The following is a 20,770-nucleotide window of genomic DNA, read 5'->3' on the forward strand; positions in this document are numbered from 1 at the left end:
GGAGAATTAAACCTTTTACAGCATTGCTCAAACTTTGGTTTTAGTCTCAATCGCTAAGTTCTTCCTTCATGACAACTCTGAGGGGGGTAAATTTGTTTTTAACTTCCTTGTTTAAGCGATATAGATGTTTGAAATTCACGTGACGCCACAGTGTAAGCTGTGCTGTGTGTTGTGAGTTCGGCTTTAACCAGGTACAAGTGAACGCCTCATGAAATGGCTTACACCCACATACCCAGTAAATTACACACTTTGATGTTCTGCTCCTTCTCCTGACGGTCACGGTAACGATGTCTGCGCCTCCGTTTCTGTGGTAAGTCACGTTAAGTATTTTATTTCGATGTGATTCGCAGGGTGCCTTTGAATCAGCCGTGATAGCTAAGGGACGCTAATCCGAGAGCTACATAGCAGCTCAGTGTATATCAACGGGTTCGATGCGAATGCCAGCTGTTACCGAAACAACCGCCATGAACCCAGGTCCACCAAGCAGAGATAAGCGTTCGTTTATAAGGATGAATCTGAGACAGGAGACTGTGTGTCGGCTTCTTTTTCGCTAGCGCCGGAGGCTAACTAGCTCGCTAACAAGCAAGCTAACAATATCTTCGCATGGGTGCAGTAACTGTTCTTCGACTCGATTGGGGTTATTACCGACAAACACCGACATGAAACGACATGAGCGGGTCCACCCAGCAGATATAAGCGTTACTTTATGCGGATGACTCTGAGACAGGAGACTGTGTGTCGGCTTGTAAGTTAGTTTCGCTAGCGGGCTAGCGATGCTAACTGAAACCTGAGAAACCTGAGTGTTTAAAGTCACATCTGCATTGCAAGAGCAGCTGTTCAAAGGAGCAGTACGTGTCCTAAAGCTCTTTCTTCAGAGTAGTGTTGTAACGTGTTACAGTGAAAAGTAACCGTGTCTCCCACCTTCAGTATTTAAATCGTTAATCTCAGACAGACTTCACTGAATTCTTTTGTTAAATATGAGTAAATCATAGCCTTGTAACTTTACTAGAACAGACAGTGTCATACAGAATTGTAGGCTAATATGCACTACCTATTTCCTAAGCTGAAATGATTATGATCTGATTAACTTTGAATTCATATTTTATTATTACCATGTAAAAGTCTGTTAAGCAGATAACATGGCACATGTATGACTTAACATATCTGTGTATTTGTGTCCAATGTTCCTCTAGGATGTCCAGCGTGAGACACAACTTGAATCCAACCAGACTGAACACTGACTCCAGGTACAGACCTGTTTTCATTACTTACACAGTATTGCACATAATACATAATGTGTTAAATTATAATGCAATACTTTTAATGTGAAATAGCTCCATACTAAACATTCATTGTCATGGTAGTGCACGTTTTAATCCAAAAGCATATTCAAATACATAGTTGAATATCCACCGAAAATAAGAATACACACTTTGTTCATATGTAACTCTAATAAATACTGTATAAGTTATATTTTGCTCCGGAATTGAACTGTGTTAAAGCGGTTCACATGGAAAATATATGTTCAATTATGTGAAGGGTGATTTTCATTACTATTATACTAATGGAGATTTAGCACTTGCTACACATTGTAAGAGCAGCTGTGCAAAGGAGCACTACGTATCCTAAGGCTCTTTATTCAGAGTCACGGTGTTGATGTCCTGTCACGTGTTACAGTGAAAAATAACCGTGTCTACTAGTGTTTACATCGTTAATCTCAGGCAGACTTCCCTGAATTATTTTGTTAAATATAAATACATTATAGCCTTGTAACTTTACTAGAACAGACAGTGTTCATAGAGAATTTGAAAATGATGTACACTACCTATTTCCTAAGATGAAATGATTATGATCTGATTATTTTTATGTTTCCTCTCATTTTATTAGGGACGGACGAGCCTGAAGGACACAGCTGTGATGACCAATTGACCATGTTTTGTCTCTTATGGCAAAGCAGAAATATTAAACACTGGGTTCTTATCTAAAGTGTATCAAATCAGAAAGCAAAAGATACACATTGTTGTTATAAGTTTTTATTATTTTAACCAACCATAATGAAGATAGAAATGAATTCTTATCCATGCCACTTAGCAATGACTGCCACCACCAAACAGTTGCAGGCCATCTTTATTTAAGGGAGGAATTTAGAAGTGTTGTGTAGCTTCTGATGATGATGCAGTCGTCCACGTGTTGACCACCATGTTGCTGCTGACGACGTCAGGTGCTGCAGTTCCTCATCTATGAAGAGAAGAAACTCACTGTTAAAGAATGTTTTGAGTTGTGTATGAAGCACAAAAGATTTCAGATAGAACCGTTGTACTGTGGTCTGGGTTTGTATCCTAATGGTTAAATGCACATATTTTAAGTCGCTTTTGATAAAAGTACTGAAAGAAATACAACATTGTAAAAATAGATAAAATGTCTTTCTACCTCATCTGTAATATTCAAGGTGATAATCTCCCACAGAGCTATTGATAACAGTCCACATCAAGTCTCTCCACTTCCCTCGGTGTGAAAACATAATTATATAATTAATTTGAGAACTGTTTACAACACTGATGTGTGGAGATTATAATCATATCTAAACTGTCATATTCACTGTAAAACTCCATGACAGGCTAAATAAACGCGGTGGGAATAGTAATGGTGGATATAATATATTGTAACTTTACTAGAACAGACAGTGTTCATAGAGAATTTGAAAATGATGTACACTACCTATTTCCTAAGATGAAATGATTATGATCTGATTATTTTTATGTTTCCTCTCATTTTATTAGGGACGGACGAGCCTGAAGGACACAGCTGTGATGACCAATTGACCATGTTTTGTCTCTTATGGCAAAGCAGAAATATTAAACACTGGGTTCTTATCTAAACAATATCATATCAGAAAGCAAAAGATACACATAGTTGTAATAAATTTTTAACCAACCATAATGAAGATAGAAATTAATTCTTATCCATGACACTTAGAAATGACTGCCACCACTAAACAGTTGCAGGCCATCTTTATATAAGAGTAATTTCACAGTGTTGTGTAGCTTCTGATGATGATGACATCGTCCACATGTTGACCAGCATGAAGCTGCAGATCTCCACCATGTTGCTGCTGAGAACATCAGGTGCTGCAGTTCCTCATCTATAAAGAAAAGAACCGCACTGTTAAAGAATGTTTTGTGTTGTGTATGAAACACAACTACTTTCAGATAGATTGGATGTACTGAGGTCTGTGTTTGTGCCCTCATGGTTACATGCACATCTTTTACGTTGCTTTTCCTAAAAGTTCTGAAGGAAATACAACATTGTAAACATTGATAAAATGTCTTTCTACCTCATCTGTAATATTCAAGGTGATGATCTCCCACAGAGCTGTTGATAACAGTCCACATCAAGTCTCTCCACTTCCCTCAGTGTGAAAACATAATTATATAATTAATGTGAGAACTGTTTACAACACTGAGGTGTGGACATTATAATCTTATCTATACTGTCTAATTCACTCTACAACTCCATGACAGACTAAATAAACGATGTGAAAATAGTAATGGTGGATATACCAGCCTGTATCAGAATATTGGTGAAACATAGTTACTATCACATGCAACGTACACGTGTAGAGTATTGATAGTAACTTATTAAAAAAATAATTAAAGTCACAACCAAAACAAGACTGTGGAGTTAACTTGCTTCAATCTGTTCATTAGACCTGATAAATAAACGGTAACTTTTATAACAATTACATATTACACAAAACTTGAGGCATGTAACCATATGATGATAGATAAAGCAATAGGTTATGTTGTATAGTTTGAAGGTTACTTACCTCTAGTTCAGCACCAGCGGCTGGCTACAGGAAGTGGAGCGATCATCCTTGCCGCAGAGCGCAAACGCATGCAATGCGGAGACTAGCGCTTGGTCATCGAACGTTCTCTCTTCATCGACCGCAACAGACTAGAAATTGCCTGTGCTCGGGCCCGTTAGTGCTACAACGTAGCCCTAGTTATTATTATTATTATTATTATTTCCCTTTGGGGGGCTTTTTCAGGGTCTAGACATGCTCAAAAAGTTATGAAACTTTGCAGGAAATTCAAGGTCTGCGGATATTTTAGTATTCTGGAGTAATTGGAATTGGGCGTGGCAAAATGGCTCTACAGCGCCCCCTGGAACCAGCCCCTAGGTTTCCACATAACGGATTTTCATCAAAATCTGGATATAGGTGTATCGTGACCAGTCATGAAAAAAAGTCTCATGGAGCATTATGAAAAACGCAACAGGAAGTCCGCCATTTTGCTTTTAGTGGCCATTTTGGCAATATCCCACATTTTTACTTTTACGTACTTGTCCCAGGGCTTTCATCAGATCAACTTCAAATTCAGATGAGTGTCATCACAACAAGATGGAGATAAAAAATGATTGAGGGATTTTTTTTTTATCACACCGTGTGACCGTGGCATGGCGTTAAAAATTGGTTACACGCCATCAAAACACGGGCATCTGTATCTCGGACATACATGTTCCAATCAAGTCCAAACTAGACATGTAAGACAATAGTCCCCGCCTGATGACATCTATGCATAAATGATGACTTAAAACCGCAGCGCCCCCTGGTGGCAACAGGAAATGTCTTGTTTTTTGCTTGTCTTACACTTGGATGAATTTCTCCTCATCCACTGACCTCAACCATGTCAAACTGTATCAAATGGGTCCCAAGACATTGACAATGAAGACATAAGATTACCGTGACTTTTCGTCAAACGCCATATGAATGGCGTGGCATTAAAGTTCATCAACTCGCCGTGAAACACGAAATTGCTGTAACTTCAGTGTTCATGATTCTATCTCTCTCAAACTACATGTGTGTAACAACAGCCCCCCCCTGAAGATATTCATATGGTTTTAAGAAATGGGCGTGGCAAAAAAACTGACCAGCGCCCCCTATAGGGCAACCCCGGCACTACGATGGCCGACATTTATACAAATCTATCGGGACATGTGTCGTTTCATAACAAACAAAAAAATATCTTGGATAGGTATGCTTGACCAAACAGGGAGGCCGCCATTTTGGATTAAGTGGCCATTTTTTTTCCATATTCCACATTTTTACTTGATGCACTTGTCCCAGGGCTTTCATCAGATTAACTTCAAATTAAGATCAGTGCCATCACAACAAGATGGAGATAAAAAGTGATTAAGAGATTGACCTTTCGTCACACCGTGTGACCGTGGCGTGGCGTCTTGAGTTTGATTAAACGCCATCAAAACACGAGGTTCTGTATCTCGGACATACATTGTCCAATCGAGTCCAAACTAGACATGTAAGACAAGGGTGCCATCCTGATGACATCTACACAGAAATTATGACTTGAAATTACAGCGCCCCCTGGTGGCTACAGGAAGTGACATGTTTTATACTTTGATGAACTGCTCCTTGCTGCTTTAAGATATACAGCTCAAATGAGCTCAGTCAAGTCATTAGATCATGGTCAGAATTGTGACGTTTCCTCAAACCGTGTAAACATTTATGTGCGGCGAAGGATTTTCCTTCGCCAAAGGACACGATGTTATCATAACTCCACTGTGCATTGTCCCATCACTACAAAACTTCTGTCACATGGTCAGAGTCCAAGCCTGAACAGCTCTATGTGTCAATATTTCCTCAGTGTCATAGCGCCACCTACTGATTCGCCAGGAAACAGGAAGTACTTTGTTAATCCACTCTGCATTATCCAACCGGCTCCAAACTACTGACCTATGATCACAATCCTGAATAGAACAGCTCCATATATGAATATTAGTTCAGGATCATAGCGCCACCTATTGATCAGTGTGAAAATTAAGTTGCGGAAACATTGTCCAATTGACACAAAATTGCTTACGCTACATCAGAGCGCCTACATGAAGAGATCTATATGTCTGTGCGTAATAATAGTGATGGCGCCACCTACTGGCAAACCTACTGCCGCAGAGCGCAAAACGCATGCAACGTGGAGAAGTGCATGCTCGATCGATGATGTGCGCTTGGTCATCGATCGCTCTCTCCACCGACCGCAACAGGCTTCAACGTGCGGGTGCTCGGGCCCGCAAGTGCTACAACGTAGCCCTAGTTAGGGCCCGAGCACCGAATGGTGAGAGGCCCTATTGAATCTGTAAGGATTTTTATTATTATTTATTATTATTATTATTATTATTATTATTATTATTATTATTATTATTATTATTATTATTTCCCTTTGGGGGGCTTTTTCAGGGTCTAGACATGCTCAAAAAGTTATGAAACTTTGCAGGAAATTCAAGGTCTGCGGATATTTTAGTATTCTGGAGTAATTGGAATTTGGCGTGGCAAAATGGCTCTACAGCGCCCCCTGGAACCAGCCCCTAGGTTTCCACATAACGGATTTTCATCAAAATCTGGATATAGGTGTATCGTGACCAGTCATGAAAAAAAGTCTCATGGAGCATTATGAAAAACGCAACAGGAAGTCCGCCATTTTGCTTTTAGTGGCCATTTTGGCAATATCCCACATTTTTACTTTTACGTACTTGTCCCAGGGCTTTCATCAGATCAACTTCAAATTCAGATGAGTGTCATCACAACAAGATGGAGATAAAAAATGATTGAGGGATTTTTTTTTTATCACACCGTGTGACCGTGGCATGGCGTTAAAAATTGGTTCCACGCCATCAAAACACGGGCATCTGTATCTCGGACATACATGTTCCAATCAAGTCCAAACTAGACATGTAAGACAATAGTCCCCGCCTGATGACATCTATGCATAAATGATGACTTAAAACCGCAGTGCCCCCTGGTGGCAACAGGAAATGTCTTGTTTTTTGCTTGTCTTACACTTGGATGAATTTCTCCTCATCCACTGACCTCAACCATGTCAAACTGTATCAAATGGGTCCCAAGACATCGACAATGAAGACATAAGATTACCGTGACTTTTCGTCAAACGCCATATGAATGGCGTGGCATTAAAGTTCATCAACTCGCCGTGAAACACGAAATTGCTGTAACTTCAGTGTTCATGATTCTATCTCTCTCAAACTACATTTGTGTAACAACAGCCCCCCCCTGAAGATATTCATATGGTTTTAAGAAATGGGCGTGGCAAAAAAACTGACCAGCGCCCCCTATAGGGCAACCCCGGCACTACGATGGCCGACATTTATACAAATCTATCGGGACATGTGTCGTTTCATAACAAACAAAAAAATATCTTGGATAGGTATGCTTGACCAAACAGGGAGGCTGCCATTTTGGATTAAGTGGCCATTTTTTTTCCATATTCCACATTTTTACTTGATGCACTTGTCCCAGGGCTTTCATCAGATTAACTTCAAATTAAGATCAGTGCCATCACAACAAGATGGAGATAAAAAGTGATTAAGAGATTGACCTTTCGTCACACCGTGTGACCGTGGCGTGGCGTCTTGAGTTTGATTAAACGCCATCAAAACACGAGGTTCTGTATCTCGGACATACATTGTCCAATCGAGTCCAAACTAGACATGTAAGACAAGGGTGCCATCCTGATGACATCTACACAGAAATTATGACTTGAAATTACAGCGCCCCCTGGTGGCTACAGGAAGTGACATGTTTTATACTTTGATGAACTGCTCCTGGCTGATTTACAATATACAGCTCAAATCAGATCAGTCAAGTCATTAGATCATGGTCAGAATTGTGACGTTTCCTCAAACCGTGTAAACATTGATGTGCGGCGAAGGATTTTCCTTCGCCAAAGGACACGATGTTATCATAACTCCACTGTGCATTGTCCTATCACTACAAAACTTCTGTCACATGGTCAGAGTCCAAGCCTGAACAGCTCTATGTGTCAATATTTCCTCAGTGTCATAGCGCCACCTACTGATTCGCCAGGAAACAGGAAGTACTTTGTTAATCCACTCTGCATTATCCAACCGGCTCCAAACTACTGACCTATGATCACAATCCTGAATAGAACAGCTCCATATATGAATATTAGTTCAGGATCATAGCGCCACCTATTGATCAGTGTGAAAATTAAGTTGCGGAAACATTGTCCAATTGACACAAAATTTCTCACGCTACATCAGAGCGCCTACTTGAACAGATCTATATGTCTGTGCGTAATAATAGTGATGGCGCCACCTACTGGCAAACCTACTGCCGCAGAGCGCAAAACGCATTTAACGTGGAGAAGTGCATGCTCGATCGATGATGTGCGCTTGGTCATCGATCGCTCTCTCCACCGACCGCAACAGGCTTCAACGTGCGGGTGCTCGGGCCCGCAAGTGCTACAACGTAGCCCTAGTTATTATTATTATTATTATTATTTCCCTTTGGGGGGCTTTTTCAGGGTCTAGACATGCTCAAAAAGTTATGAAACTTTGCAGGAAATTCAAGGTCTGCGGATATTTTAGTATTCTGGAGTAATTGGAATTGGGCGTGGCAAAATGGCTCTACAGCGCCCCCTGGAACCAGCCCCTAGGTTTCCACATAACGGATTTTCATCAAAATCTGGATATAGGTGTATCGTGACCAGTCATGAAAAAAAGTCTCATGGAGCATTATGAAAAACGCAACAGGAAGTCCGCCATTTTGCTTTTAGTGGCCATTTTGGCAATATCCCACATTTTTACTTTTCCGTACTTGTCCCAGGGCTTTCATCAGATCAACTTCAAATTCAGATGAGTGTCATCACAACAAGATGGAGATAAAAAATGATTGAGGGATTTTTTTTTTATCACACCGTGTGACCGTGGCATGGCGTTAAAAATTGGTTCCACGCCATCAAAACACGGGCATCTGTATCTCGGACATACATGTTCCAATCAAGTCCAAACTAGACATGTAAGACAATAGTCCCCGCCTGATGACATCTATGCATAAATGATGACTTAAAACCGCAGTGCCCCCTGGTGGCAACAGGAAATGTCTTGTTTTTTGCTTGTCTTACACTTGGATGAATTTCTCCTCATCCACTGACCTCAACCATGTCAAACTGTATCAAATGGGTCCCAAGACATCGACAATGAAGACATAAGATTACCGTGACTTTTCGTCAAACGCCATATGAATGGCGTGGCATTAAAGTTCATCAACTCGCCGTGAAACACGAAATTGCTGTAACTTCAGTGTTCATGATTCTATCTCTCTCAAACTACATTTGTGTAACAACAGCCCCCCCCTGAAGATATTCATATGGTTTTAAGAAATGGGCGTGGCAAAAAAACTGACCAGCGCCCCCTATAGGGCAACCCCGGCACTACGATGGCCGACATTTATACAAATCTATCGGGACATGTGTCGTTTCATAACAAACAAAAAAATATCTTGGATAGGTATGCTTGACCAAACAGGGAGGCTGCCATTTTGGATTAAGTGGCCATTTTTTTTCCATATTCCACATTTTTACTTGATGCACTTGTCCCAGGGCTTTCATCAGATTAACTTCAAATTAAGATCAGTGCCATCACAACAAGATGGAGATAAAAAGTGATTAAGAGATTGACCTTTCGTCACACCGTGTGACCGTGGCGTGGCGTCTTGAGTTTGATTAAACGCCATCAAAACACGAGGTTCTGTATCTCGGACATACATTGTCCAATCGAGTCCAAACTAGACATGTAAGACAAGGGTGCCATCCTGATGACATCTACACAGAAATTATGACTTGAAATTACAGCGCCCCCTGGTGGCTACAGGAAGTGACATGTTTTATACTTTGATGAACTGCTCCTGGCTGATTTACAATATACAGCTCAAATCAGATCAGTCAAGTCATTAGATCATGGTCAGAATTGTGACGTTTCCTCAAACCGTGTAAACATTGATGTGCGGCGAAGGATTTTCCTTCGCCAAAGGACACGATGTTATCATAACTCCACTGTGCATTGTCCTATCACTACAAAACTTCTGTCACATGGTCAGAGTCCAAGCCTGAACAGCTCTATGTGTCAATATTTCCTCAGTGTCATAGCGCCACCTACTGATTCGCCAGGAAACAGGAAGTACTTTGTTAATCCACTCTGCATTATCCAACCGGCTCCAAACTACTGACCTATGATCACAATCCTGAATAGAACAGCTCCATATATGAATATTAGTTCAGGATCATAGCGCCACCTATTGATCAGTGTGAAAATTAAGTTGCGGAAACATTGTCCAATTGACACAAAATTTCTCACGCTACATCAGAGCGCCTACTTGAACAGATCTATATGTCTGTGCGTAATAATAGTGATGGCGCCACCTACTGGCAAACCTACTGCCGCAGAGCGCAAAACGCATTTAACGTGGAGAAGTGCATGCTCGATCGATGATGTGCGCTTGGTCATCGATCGCTCTCTCCACCGACCGCAACAGGCTTCAACGTGCGGGTGCTCGGGCCCGCAAGTGCTACAACGTAGCCCTAGTTATTATTATTATTATTATTATTTCCCTTTGGGGGGCTTTTTCAGGGTCTAGACATGCTCAAAAAGTTATGAAACTTTGCAGGAAATTCAAGGTCTGCGGATATTTTAGTATTCTGGAGTAATTGGAATTGGGCGTGGCAAAATGGCTCTACAGCGCCCCCTGGAACCAGCCCCTAGGTTTCCACATAACGGATTTTCATCAAAATCTGGATATAGGTGTATCGTGACCAGTCATGAAAAAAAGTCTCATGGAGCATTATGAAAAACGCAACAGGAAGTCCGCCATTTTGCTTTTAGTGGCCATTTTGGCAATATCCCACATTTTTACTTTTCCGTACTTGTCCCAGGGCTTTCATCAGATCAACTTCAAATTCAGATGAGTGTCATCACAACAAGATGGAGATAAAAAATGATTGAGGGATTTTTTTTTTATCACACCGTGTGACCGTGGCATGGCGTTAAAAATTGGTTACACGCCATCAAAACACGGGCATCTGTATCTCGGACATACATGTTCCAATCAAGTCCAAACTAGACATGTAAGACAATAGTCCCCCCCTGATGACATCTATGCATACATGATGACTTAAAACCGCAGCGCCCCCTGGTGGCAACAGGAAATGTCTTGTTTTTTGCTTGTCTTACACTTGGATGAATTTCTCCTCATCCACTGACCTCAACCATGTCAAACTGTATCAAATGGGTCCCAAGACATTGACAATGAAGACATAAGATTACCGTGACTTTTCGTCAAACGCCATATGAATGGCGTGGCATTAAAGTTCATCAACTCGCCGTGAAACACGAAATTGCTGTAACTTCAGTGTTCATGATTCTATCTCTCTCAAACTACATGTGTGTAACAACAGCCCCCCCCTGAAGATATTCATATGGTTTTAAGAAATGGGCGTGGCAAAAAAACTGACCAGCGCCCCCTATAGGGCAACCCCGGCACTACGATGGCCGACATTTATACAAATCTATCGGGACATGTGTCGTTTCATAACAAACAAAAAAATATCTTGGATAGGTATGCTTGACCAAACAGGGAGGCCGCCATTTTGGATTAAGTGGCCATTTTTTTTCCATATTCCACATTTTTACTTGATGCACTTGTCCCAGGGCTTTCATCAGATTAACTTCAAATTAAGATCAGTGCCATCACAACAAGATGGAGATAAAAAGTGATTAAGAGATTGACCTTTCGTCACACCGTGTGACCGTGGCGTGGCGTCTTGAGTTTGATTAAACGCCATCAAAACACGAGGTTCTGTATCTCGGACATACATTGTCCAATCGAGTCCAAACTAGACATGTAAGACAAGGGTGCCATCCTGATGACATCTACACAGAAATTATGACTTGAAATTACAGCGCCCCCTGGTGGCTACAGGAAGTGACATGTTTTATACTTTGATGAACTGCTCCTGGCTGATTTACAATATACAGCTCAAATCAGATCAGTCAAGTCATTAGATCATGGTCAGAATTGTGACGTTTCCTCAAACCGTGTAAACATTGATGTGCGGCGAAGGATTTTCCTTCGCCAAAGGACACGATGTTATCATAACTCCACTGTGCATTGTCCTATCACTACAAAACTTCTGTCACATGGTCAGAGTCCAAGCCTGAACAGCTCTATGTGTCAATATTTCCTCAGTGTCATAGCGCCACCTACTGATTCGCCAGGAAACAGGAAGTACTTTGTTAATCCACTCTGCATTATCCAACCGGCTCCAAAGTACTGACCTATGATCACAATCCTGAATAGAACAGCTCCATACATGAATATTAGTTCAGGATCATAGCGCCACCTATTGATCAGTGTGAAAATTAAGTTGCGGAAACATTGTCCAATTGACACAAAATTTCTCACGCTACATCAGAGCGCCTACTTGAACAGATCTATATGTCTGTGCGTAATAATAGTGATGGCGCCACCTACTGGCAAACCTACTGCCGCAGAGCGCAAAACGCATTTAACGTGGAGAAGTGTATGCTCGATCGATGATGTGCGCTTGGTCATCGATCGCTCTCTCCACCGACCGCAACAGGCTTCAACGTGCGGGTGCTCGGGCCCGCAAGTGCTACAACGTAGCCCTAGTTATTATTATTATTTCCCTTCGGGGGGCTTTTTCAGGGTCTAGACATGCTCAAAAAGTTGTGAAACTTTGCAGGAAATTCAAGGTCTGCGGACAATTTAGTATTCTGGAGTAATTTGAATTGGGCGTGGCAAAATGGCTCAACAGCGCCCCCTGGAACCAGCCCCTAGGTTTCCACATAAGCGATTTTCCCCAAAATCTAGACACTGGTGTAACGTGACTAATCATAGAAAAAACTCTATTGGAGCATTATGAAAAATGCAACAGGAAGCCCGCCATTTTGGATTTAGTGGCCATTTTGGCCAAATTCCACATTTTTACTTTAATGTACTTGTCGTAGAGCTTTCATCAGATCAACTTAAAAATTAGACGGGTGTCATCACAACAAGATTGAGAAAAAAAATGATCAACGGAATTTTTTTCCGTCACTTTGTGTGACCGTGGCGTGAAGTCAAAATTTGGTTCCACGCCATCAAAACACGTGCATCTGTATCTCGAACATACATGGTCCAATCAAGTCCAAACTAGACATGTAAGACAAGAGTCCCGGCTTGATGACATCTACACAGAAATAATGACTTAAAATCACAGCGCCCCCTGGTGGCACCAGGAAATGTCTTGTTTTTTGCTTGTCTTACACTTGGATGTATTCCTCCTCATCCACTGACCTCAACCATTTCAAACTGTACCAAATGGGTCTCAAGACATTGATAATGAAGGCATAAGATAACTGTGACTTTTCGTCAAACGCCATATTAATAGCGTGGCATCAAAGTTCATCACCTCGCCGTGAAACACGAAATTGCCTTAACTTCAGTGTTCATGGTTCTATCTCACTCAAACTACATGTGTGCAACAACATCCCCCCCCTGAAGATTTTCATATGGTTTTAAGGAATGGGCGTGGCAAAATAACTGACTAGCGCCCCCTAACGGGCAGCCCGGCACTACGCTTGGCCGACATGTACAAAAATCGATTTGGGCATGTGTCTTTTCATAACAAACAAATAAGTCTCTTGGATAGATATGCTAGACTAAACAGGAAGCCCGCCATTTTGGATTTAGTGGCCATTTTGGCCCTATTCAACATTTTTACTTTGATTTACTTGTCGTAGAGCTTTCATCAGATCAACTTCAAATTCAGATGAGTGTCATCACAACAAGATTGAGATAAAAACTGATTAAGGGATTTTTTCCCCTTCACACCGTGTGACCGTGGCGTGGCGTTAAAGTTTGGTTAAACGCCATCAAAACACGAGCATCTGTATCTCGAACATACATGGTCCAATCAAGTCCAAACTACACATGCAAGACAAGAGTTCCGGCTTGATGACATCTACACAGAAATTATGACTTGAAATCACAGCACCCCCTGGTGGCAACATGAAGTGACATGTTTTATACTTTGATGAACTGCTCCTGGCTGCTTTAAGATATACAGCTCAAATGAGCTCAGTCAAGTCATTGAATCAAGGTCAGAATTGTGACATTTCCTCAAACCATGTAAACATTGATGTTTGGCGAAGGATCATCCTTCGCCAAAGGACACGATGTTTTCATAATTCCACTGTGCATTGTCCTATCACTACCAAACTTCTGTCACATGATAAGAGTACAAGCCTGAACAGCTCTATGTGTCAATATTTCCTCAGTGTCATAGCGCCACCTACTGATTCACCAGGAAACAGGAAGTACTTTGTTAATCCACTCTGCATTATCCAACCGGCTCCAAACTACTGACCTATGATCACAATACTGATCTGAACAGCTCCACATATAAATATTAGTTCAGGGTCATAGCGCCACCTACTGATCAGTGTGAAAAGTAAGTTGTGTTAACATTGTCCAATTGACACAAAATTGCTCACGCTACATCAGAGCGCCTACATGAACAGATATATATGTCTGTGCGTAATAATAGTGATGGCGCCACCTACTGGCAAACCTACTGCCGCAGAGCGCAAAACGCATGCAACGTGGAGAAGTGCATGCTCGATCGATGATGTGCGCTTGGTCATCGATCGCTCTCTCCACCGACCGCAACAGGCTTCAACGTGCGGGTGCTCGGGCCCGCAAGTGCTACAACGTAGCCCTAGTTTTAATTATTTCTTTAAAAACTTTTTTTAATATTCATATTAATATAATAAATTCGATACGAGAGGTACCGGATCTGGCAGCAAGAAGTAGGCAAGAGAAAGCATGTTCAGAAGAACCGTTCATGTTCTTCAATATTCTATTCATGTTCAGAAGAACCCATTGAAGTTAAATAACTGTTAAGTTTTGGATTTTTTTTAGCAAAGTTTTTTTTGTGGAATACCTGATGCGGCCCAGCCTCACCCAGATACTGCCTCCAGTGGCCCCCAGGTAATTTGAGTTTGAGACCCCTGGTTTAGACCATACATTTTATCTAACTAATCAGCAAAATAGTACCTCTGTTGCAGGCTCGGAACCTGTACTTGTGAGGTCATTGCTGCTGTTCTTCTTATCTGTGCACTTCTGGAGATCTCTTTCAGTGTTCACAGTTGACTTTGCTCTCTTTGGAACTGGAACAGTGTTTGGAGCAGTGTAAAATTTTGAGCTGGCAGTCTTGGGCTTTGCTCTGTCTCTCTTTGCCCAACCCTCCCGAGATTGAGAGATGTCCTTTGGTAGAAGTGGTTTAACGAGTAACTGTTCAGAGAAGTTATGAGACATGATGTGTTCTCTGTATCTCCCCTGTACAGAGCCATACATCTGCCTTACAAAAGTTCCTGGTCTCAGTCCCCTCTGCTTTGACAGAATAAAATGTTTTACGATTCCAAACCATATCTCCACCTGGCAATTTGTGTCCCTTGTTTTCGGTGGGCCCAAAGTGTCATATTCTTTATCAGAGGCATACCTTTTTAAATTCCCCAACAGCAGACCACTCCAAAGGGGGAAAATGCCTAGGTACTTCTCAAAAAGGACATCAACAATGCCTGGGCAGAAGTACGGATTTTCCTCATCATCTGGGGTCAGGGGATCCTTATTTTCAAGTGTTCCCCGTACCTCCTCCAAGACTTCTTGAATTGATATGTGAATGGAGATCTTCCAATAATGGTGTGTGCATTTCTCCTTTCCTCATAGTCTTCCTCCTGAGCTAAGGGGCTGTCAGCTAGTTTCTCTGTGTCTTCCATGTCAGGAATTTTGAATTGTTTTATTATGTTCTGCATTGCCGTCAGATTATTGAGGACAGTATTGGTACTGTGTTTGCCAATTAACACAGTGCACAGTGAGCGGAAGATTTTAAGTGCTGTTGCCAAGGAGGTAGTGTTTTGCAGCCTGGCAAATGCAAATGTTGCAAAATTCTTTAACCCTTTGTCCGTTGTTTTTCTCCCAATTGCCTGAGAGACAGCTTTGAGCACGTGTGCCGAGCATATGTGTAGCACTGTACACATGCTGATCTCCTTCCAAGTCTTCTGTTTAGAACAAATGGCAAAAGCCTTGTCCAGGTAGCTGAAAATGCTCTCCCTGTTGAATGATAGAAGAACACTTTGGAGTAGGGCCCAGCTGTAATCTGTTTCAACCTGATGTACTCTGAGGGTTGTGTATTGTGAGAGTTTTCTTAGGAACTGCATCAGCCAGAATGTTATCGGTGGAACAGAGTGTTCATTTGTAAGCATTTCGCAAACTGGGAGGGGAGGGACATTCTGAACACCTCCAGGAAGAGTGAGAGAGTAGTAAAGAAGTCTTTTGGTTTGACCCGGAACTTTGGATGCAACATTACCTGTAGCATCAAGGTATAAGGTCAGTTGGGTCTTCTTTCTCAAGTGTTGCACAACTATGCTCATTCCAATTTCAGTGTACATATGTATACCAAATGGGTCAACTTGAAAGTGCTGTATGTACCCAGGCATGTTATGAAAGTTGAAGTCACATTCCTTCATTATGTTTTGACTGAGGTACATGTCCATGAAAACATCATCATGAATTCTTTTCCCTTTTCTTAACTCAGAACTTATCACCTTGAGAACCTTTTTGTTCAGACTTCTGGTTATATTTCCCGAAATCAGTTCTGCAATGGGTGTATTTTTTAGCTTGCTGTAGAAGTGTTGGCTCAGTCCTTTACGAAGAGCTCTTGCAATTCTCCCTCTTCTTGTATTTGCTGCTGGTCTGAATTTTTTTTTCACTTGTTTTGTGTGCCATTTTCCTCTTTGTAGCACATATATCTTAACCAGAGTGTCTCCCACTGGCTCCCTCATCCTTTTAAATAAGTACTTTGCACTACAGGAACTGAATGTACAAACTGCAGTAATATTTAAATATGGACTATTTATTTTACGGCTGTGAGGGGGTTTTATATGCTGGCTCTTGAAGGCAAGGGTACAACAGGGATTTTTCTTTCGGAAACTGTTGTAAAACACATGGGTCCATGGTTGCCTCAGTTTTGTTGTACCAGGCAGTGGAGCAATTGTTTTCCCTTTGTTTTTATTCACTGTAATCGTGAACCTTTTCGAAACACCTGGCAATTTCCTCCATTGTTTTTTGTTCCACTTCTTTCGATTTTTTAGGATGGGCTCCTCTATCAATCAATCAATCAAATTTTATTTGTATAGCCCATATTCACAAATTACAATTCATCTCATAGGGCTTTAACAGGGTGTGACATCCTCTGTCCTTAACCCTCAGCAAGAGTAAGGAAAAACTACTAAAAACCCTTTTAACAGGGTAAAAATATGTAGAAACCTCAGAGAGACACATGTGAGAGATCCCTCTCCCAGGACAGACAGAAGTGCAATAGATGCCACGTGCAGGAAAACATCATCAATAATCAAAGTCTCTAGCAGCATTTTATGAGGGTAGACATCCCGAAGGACAACCCCAACATGACATGCCAAGCAGTCCCGCTGCAAGCACAGTCCATGCTCAGCAACCATCCAGACCACGATCCACCATCCAGACCAGACGCCACTCCAGTCCTCAGTCACCGTCCACCGCCGCCCACCAGGACCCATCACAAGCCACCACCACGGTCCTGGTCCACCGCCCGTGCCCAATGCCAACGCGACACAGGGTCTGCCACCAGCACCACGATCGGCCCACATGATTCAGAATCCGCCACACTGGATCCACCACCGCGACCCCTGGTGCGCGATCCACAAACCGCAATCCATGGTGCGGCCACAGAGGCCCTGGATCTGCGGGTGATAAAGCAAAGGGATTCCGGGGGAAGGGGGATAGGGATGGAGAAGAGGAAGGAGAAGCTGGAAAGAGAAGCTCCGTGTGTCATGTGTCATAAAATAGAAAAAGTTACATTCTTCCGCACTAATTAGCTCTAACTATAAGCTTAATTCTATTCTAGATTAAACTGGAAGCCAGTGTAGCGATGCTAATATTGGAGAAATGTGCTCTCTTCTCTTTGTTCTCGTCAGGACACGTGCTGCGGCATTTTGGACAAGCTGTAGAGTCTTTAACGACTTACTGCTGGAGCCTGATAATAATGAATTACAATAGTCCAGTCTCGATATAACAAAGGCGTGGACTAGTTTTTCTGCATCTTTTTGGGAAAGGACATGTCTAATTTTTGAAATATTACGCAAGTGGAAAAAAGCGGTCCTAGAAATTTGTTTTAAGTGACTATTAAAGGATAAATCAGGATCGAAGATCACTCCCAAGTTCCTGACTGTTTCATTGGAAGCAAGGGCAATGTCGTCTAGCGCAGCTATATCATTAGATAATGCATCTCTAAGGTGTTTGGGGCCAAGTATTATAACCTCTGTTTTGTCTGAGTTTAATGAGAGAAACTCGCGGGTCATCCAGGTTTTTATGTCCTTGAGACATGCTCGAAGTTTGGTTAATTGATTAATTTGTTCAGGTTTTATTGACAAATATAACTGGGTGTCATCCGCATAGCAGTGGAAATTTACCAAGTGTGTCCTGATAATGTTTCCTATTGGAAGCATATATAATGAGAATAAAATTGGGCTGAGCACAGAGCCCTGTGGAACACCATGGTTAACTTTGGTGCGCACAGATGACTCATCATTAATTTGCACAAATTGGGAGCGATCAGAAAAGTATGATTTAAACCAGTTAAGGGCGGTTCCATTAATGTTAATTAACTGTTTGAGTCTTTGTAATAAAATTTGATGGTCAATTGTGTCGAATGCTGCACTGAGATCTAACAGAACGAGGACAGACACAAGCCCCTGATCTGACGCTATTAAAAGGTCATCAGTGACTTTGGCCAAGGCTGTCTCTGTACTGTGATTGGCTATAAACCCCGACTGAAAGTCTTCATATATATTATTTTCCGGGAGAAAATCACACAGCTGATTGGCAACAACTTTTTCTAAGATTTTAGAAATGAAGGGGAGATTAAATATTGGCCTGTAATTGGCTAAAACCTCTGGGTCTAGGGTGGATTTTTTGAGTAGGGGTTTGATGACAGCTATTTTAAAAGACTGTGGTACATAACCTGATGATAATGACAGATTGATAATGTTAAGTAACGAACTATCAAAATGTCTTCTATGCGAAGACATTTCCTGTTCATCGTCCTCGTTCTCTTCTGGGTCCTCTATTGAGATCTGTTCCTCTCCTGAAAGATCTAACTGCGAAGACAACTCCTGTTTTTTGTCCTCTGCCTTGTTCTCTTCTGTGTCCTCTCCTATCACCTGTTCCTCTCTTGAAAGATGTGAATGCGAGGACAACTCCTGTTTATTTTCCTCAGCCTCATTCCCTGTTATTTTTTTCTTTATTGCCTGAGCTTTATTCATCTCTGATGAATTTTCCTGCTGTTTACAAATCAAGTCCCTCACTCCATTTCGATTTCTGGTCCATATGACCCACAGCCAATGACGGTTTTGCTTGATATCTTGGCCAAATAGTTTGACAGAGAGTTCAGACCAAATTTCTGAGGGATAATTTGTATCCCTGCTTGTAATGTTGATGCTCTTCAATGTTTTGACCAGAGCATCCATTCCACCAGCCATTGCCCATAGGTCTGTCCTTTGAGCTCTGTTTCCTTTTTTTACTCTTCCCATTTTGTTCAAATTGCCTCTCACCTAGGGAAAAGGGAACAGTTAAAGCTACAAACTTTTGGCAAGATAAAGTAAGTTTTGTAGTAAACTTGACAAAAAGATGGCCCAAAGATATAGCTAAACTTGGCACAACAAACAGTTACTAAACATAGGAATACATAACTAAGAAACAAAAAAAAGACAATGATTTTTACAAAAATTCTTATCCCTAATTTGTAATCTTCCAACACAAGCTTAATGACAGGTTAGGGAACTACCAAAAATCATGTCACAGATCCAGGTTTTTATTGTGGGACTGTAATTAAACAATAAACTGTTCAGCGTGAAACCCGACTTTCAACTACTGACCCCTGGGAAGGCCTCCTACAATGTGATTTTGGTGAGAATATACTGTATTACAGTGAGGTTAATGAATAATATTAATAAAAAATATTTCCCAAAATTATGATAAATGACCTTTTTTAAAATATTGTACTGTAGCATAGTCAACAGGAATCGCTGGACCTGTGAAATGATTTTGGCTAAAATATACAGTATTACAGTAAAGTTATTGAATATTTTTGTAATATCTCTTTTCGGTGTTGCACTTTGTACACGGTCCCTGCGCACTCATTTTCTCAGCAGGCTGTACGTAGACACCAATGTTCTGTGTCCATCACGGAGGACGACTCATATTGATGAAAACTGGCCTGTAGCCCGTTGTCCACATTACTACGGTGGGAATTGTGTAGCATTTGGGCTTAACAACGTTTCACTTCGGACTTATTGATCCGGGAAGTCCGAATCTGCTCCGCAGATCGTCTTTGTGTCAGTTGTGTGTTTTTCACATGCGCTGTGTGTCCGCCTACTGGCGTCTGAGCTGCTGGTTTATCTCAGCATTTCCTTCAAGAACAAGTTGGTTTATGTACCAAACTAAATGTCAGGTATGAAGATGCGCATATTTCGGCTTGTCGATAACAATCAAAGCCCCGTTTGAACAAATGAGTGGATTCAGAATGTGAAACTTGTATCAGGTCCTGTCTTACAGTGCTAGTAACAATATGTGATTGGACTATAAGCCGCTGAACCATGTCCACCAACATCTTCCAGTCTCTGGCTTGCACCATCTGACCATTCCTGGTCAGATGGTGGAGAACCTCTCTGCCCCTGTTCCCCTTCACAAACAAAAGTTCTCCTTTGAACTGCGTCTGATGTTTTAGATGTCAAGGCATTGGCAGCAGTTCTCTTTGTGTTTACATTTAATTTAAATGGCGCTTTT

The 20,770-nt window shown here is 41.5% G+C and overlaps 2 protein-coding genes and 1 long non-coding RNA gene across 4 annotated transcripts in view; 2 read left to right on the top strand and 1 right to left on the bottom strand.

The window, feature by feature from the left end:
* Positions 1-20,770, top strand: part of LOC128445051 (up-regulator of cell proliferation-like) — a 141,415-nt gene that overhangs the window by 113,535 nt on the left and 7,110 nt on the right. The window lies entirely within an intron of this gene.
* Positions 1-20,770, top strand: part of LOC128445441 (ras association domain-containing protein 7) — a 96,047-nt gene that overhangs the window by 59,420 nt on the left and 15,857 nt on the right. The gene's annotated exons all lie outside the window — the stretch shown is intronic.
* Positions 2,018-4,005, bottom strand: LOC128445641 (uncharacterized). Its single transcript, XR_008339483.1, has 3 exons — positions 3,827-4,005; positions 2,936-3,142; positions 2,018-2,238 (listed from the first exon to the last, which is right to left on the bottom strand). It is a non-coding gene; the product is annotated as an uncharacterized LOC128445641 (long non-coding RNA).

The sequence above is a fragment of the Pleuronectes platessa genome, chromosome 1 (genome assembly GCF_947347685.1).
Source record: "Pleuronectes platessa chromosome 1, fPlePla1.1, whole genome shotgun sequence".
NCBI lineage: Eukaryota > Metazoa > Chordata > Actinopteri > Pleuronectiformes > Pleuronectidae > Pleuronectes > Pleuronectes platessa.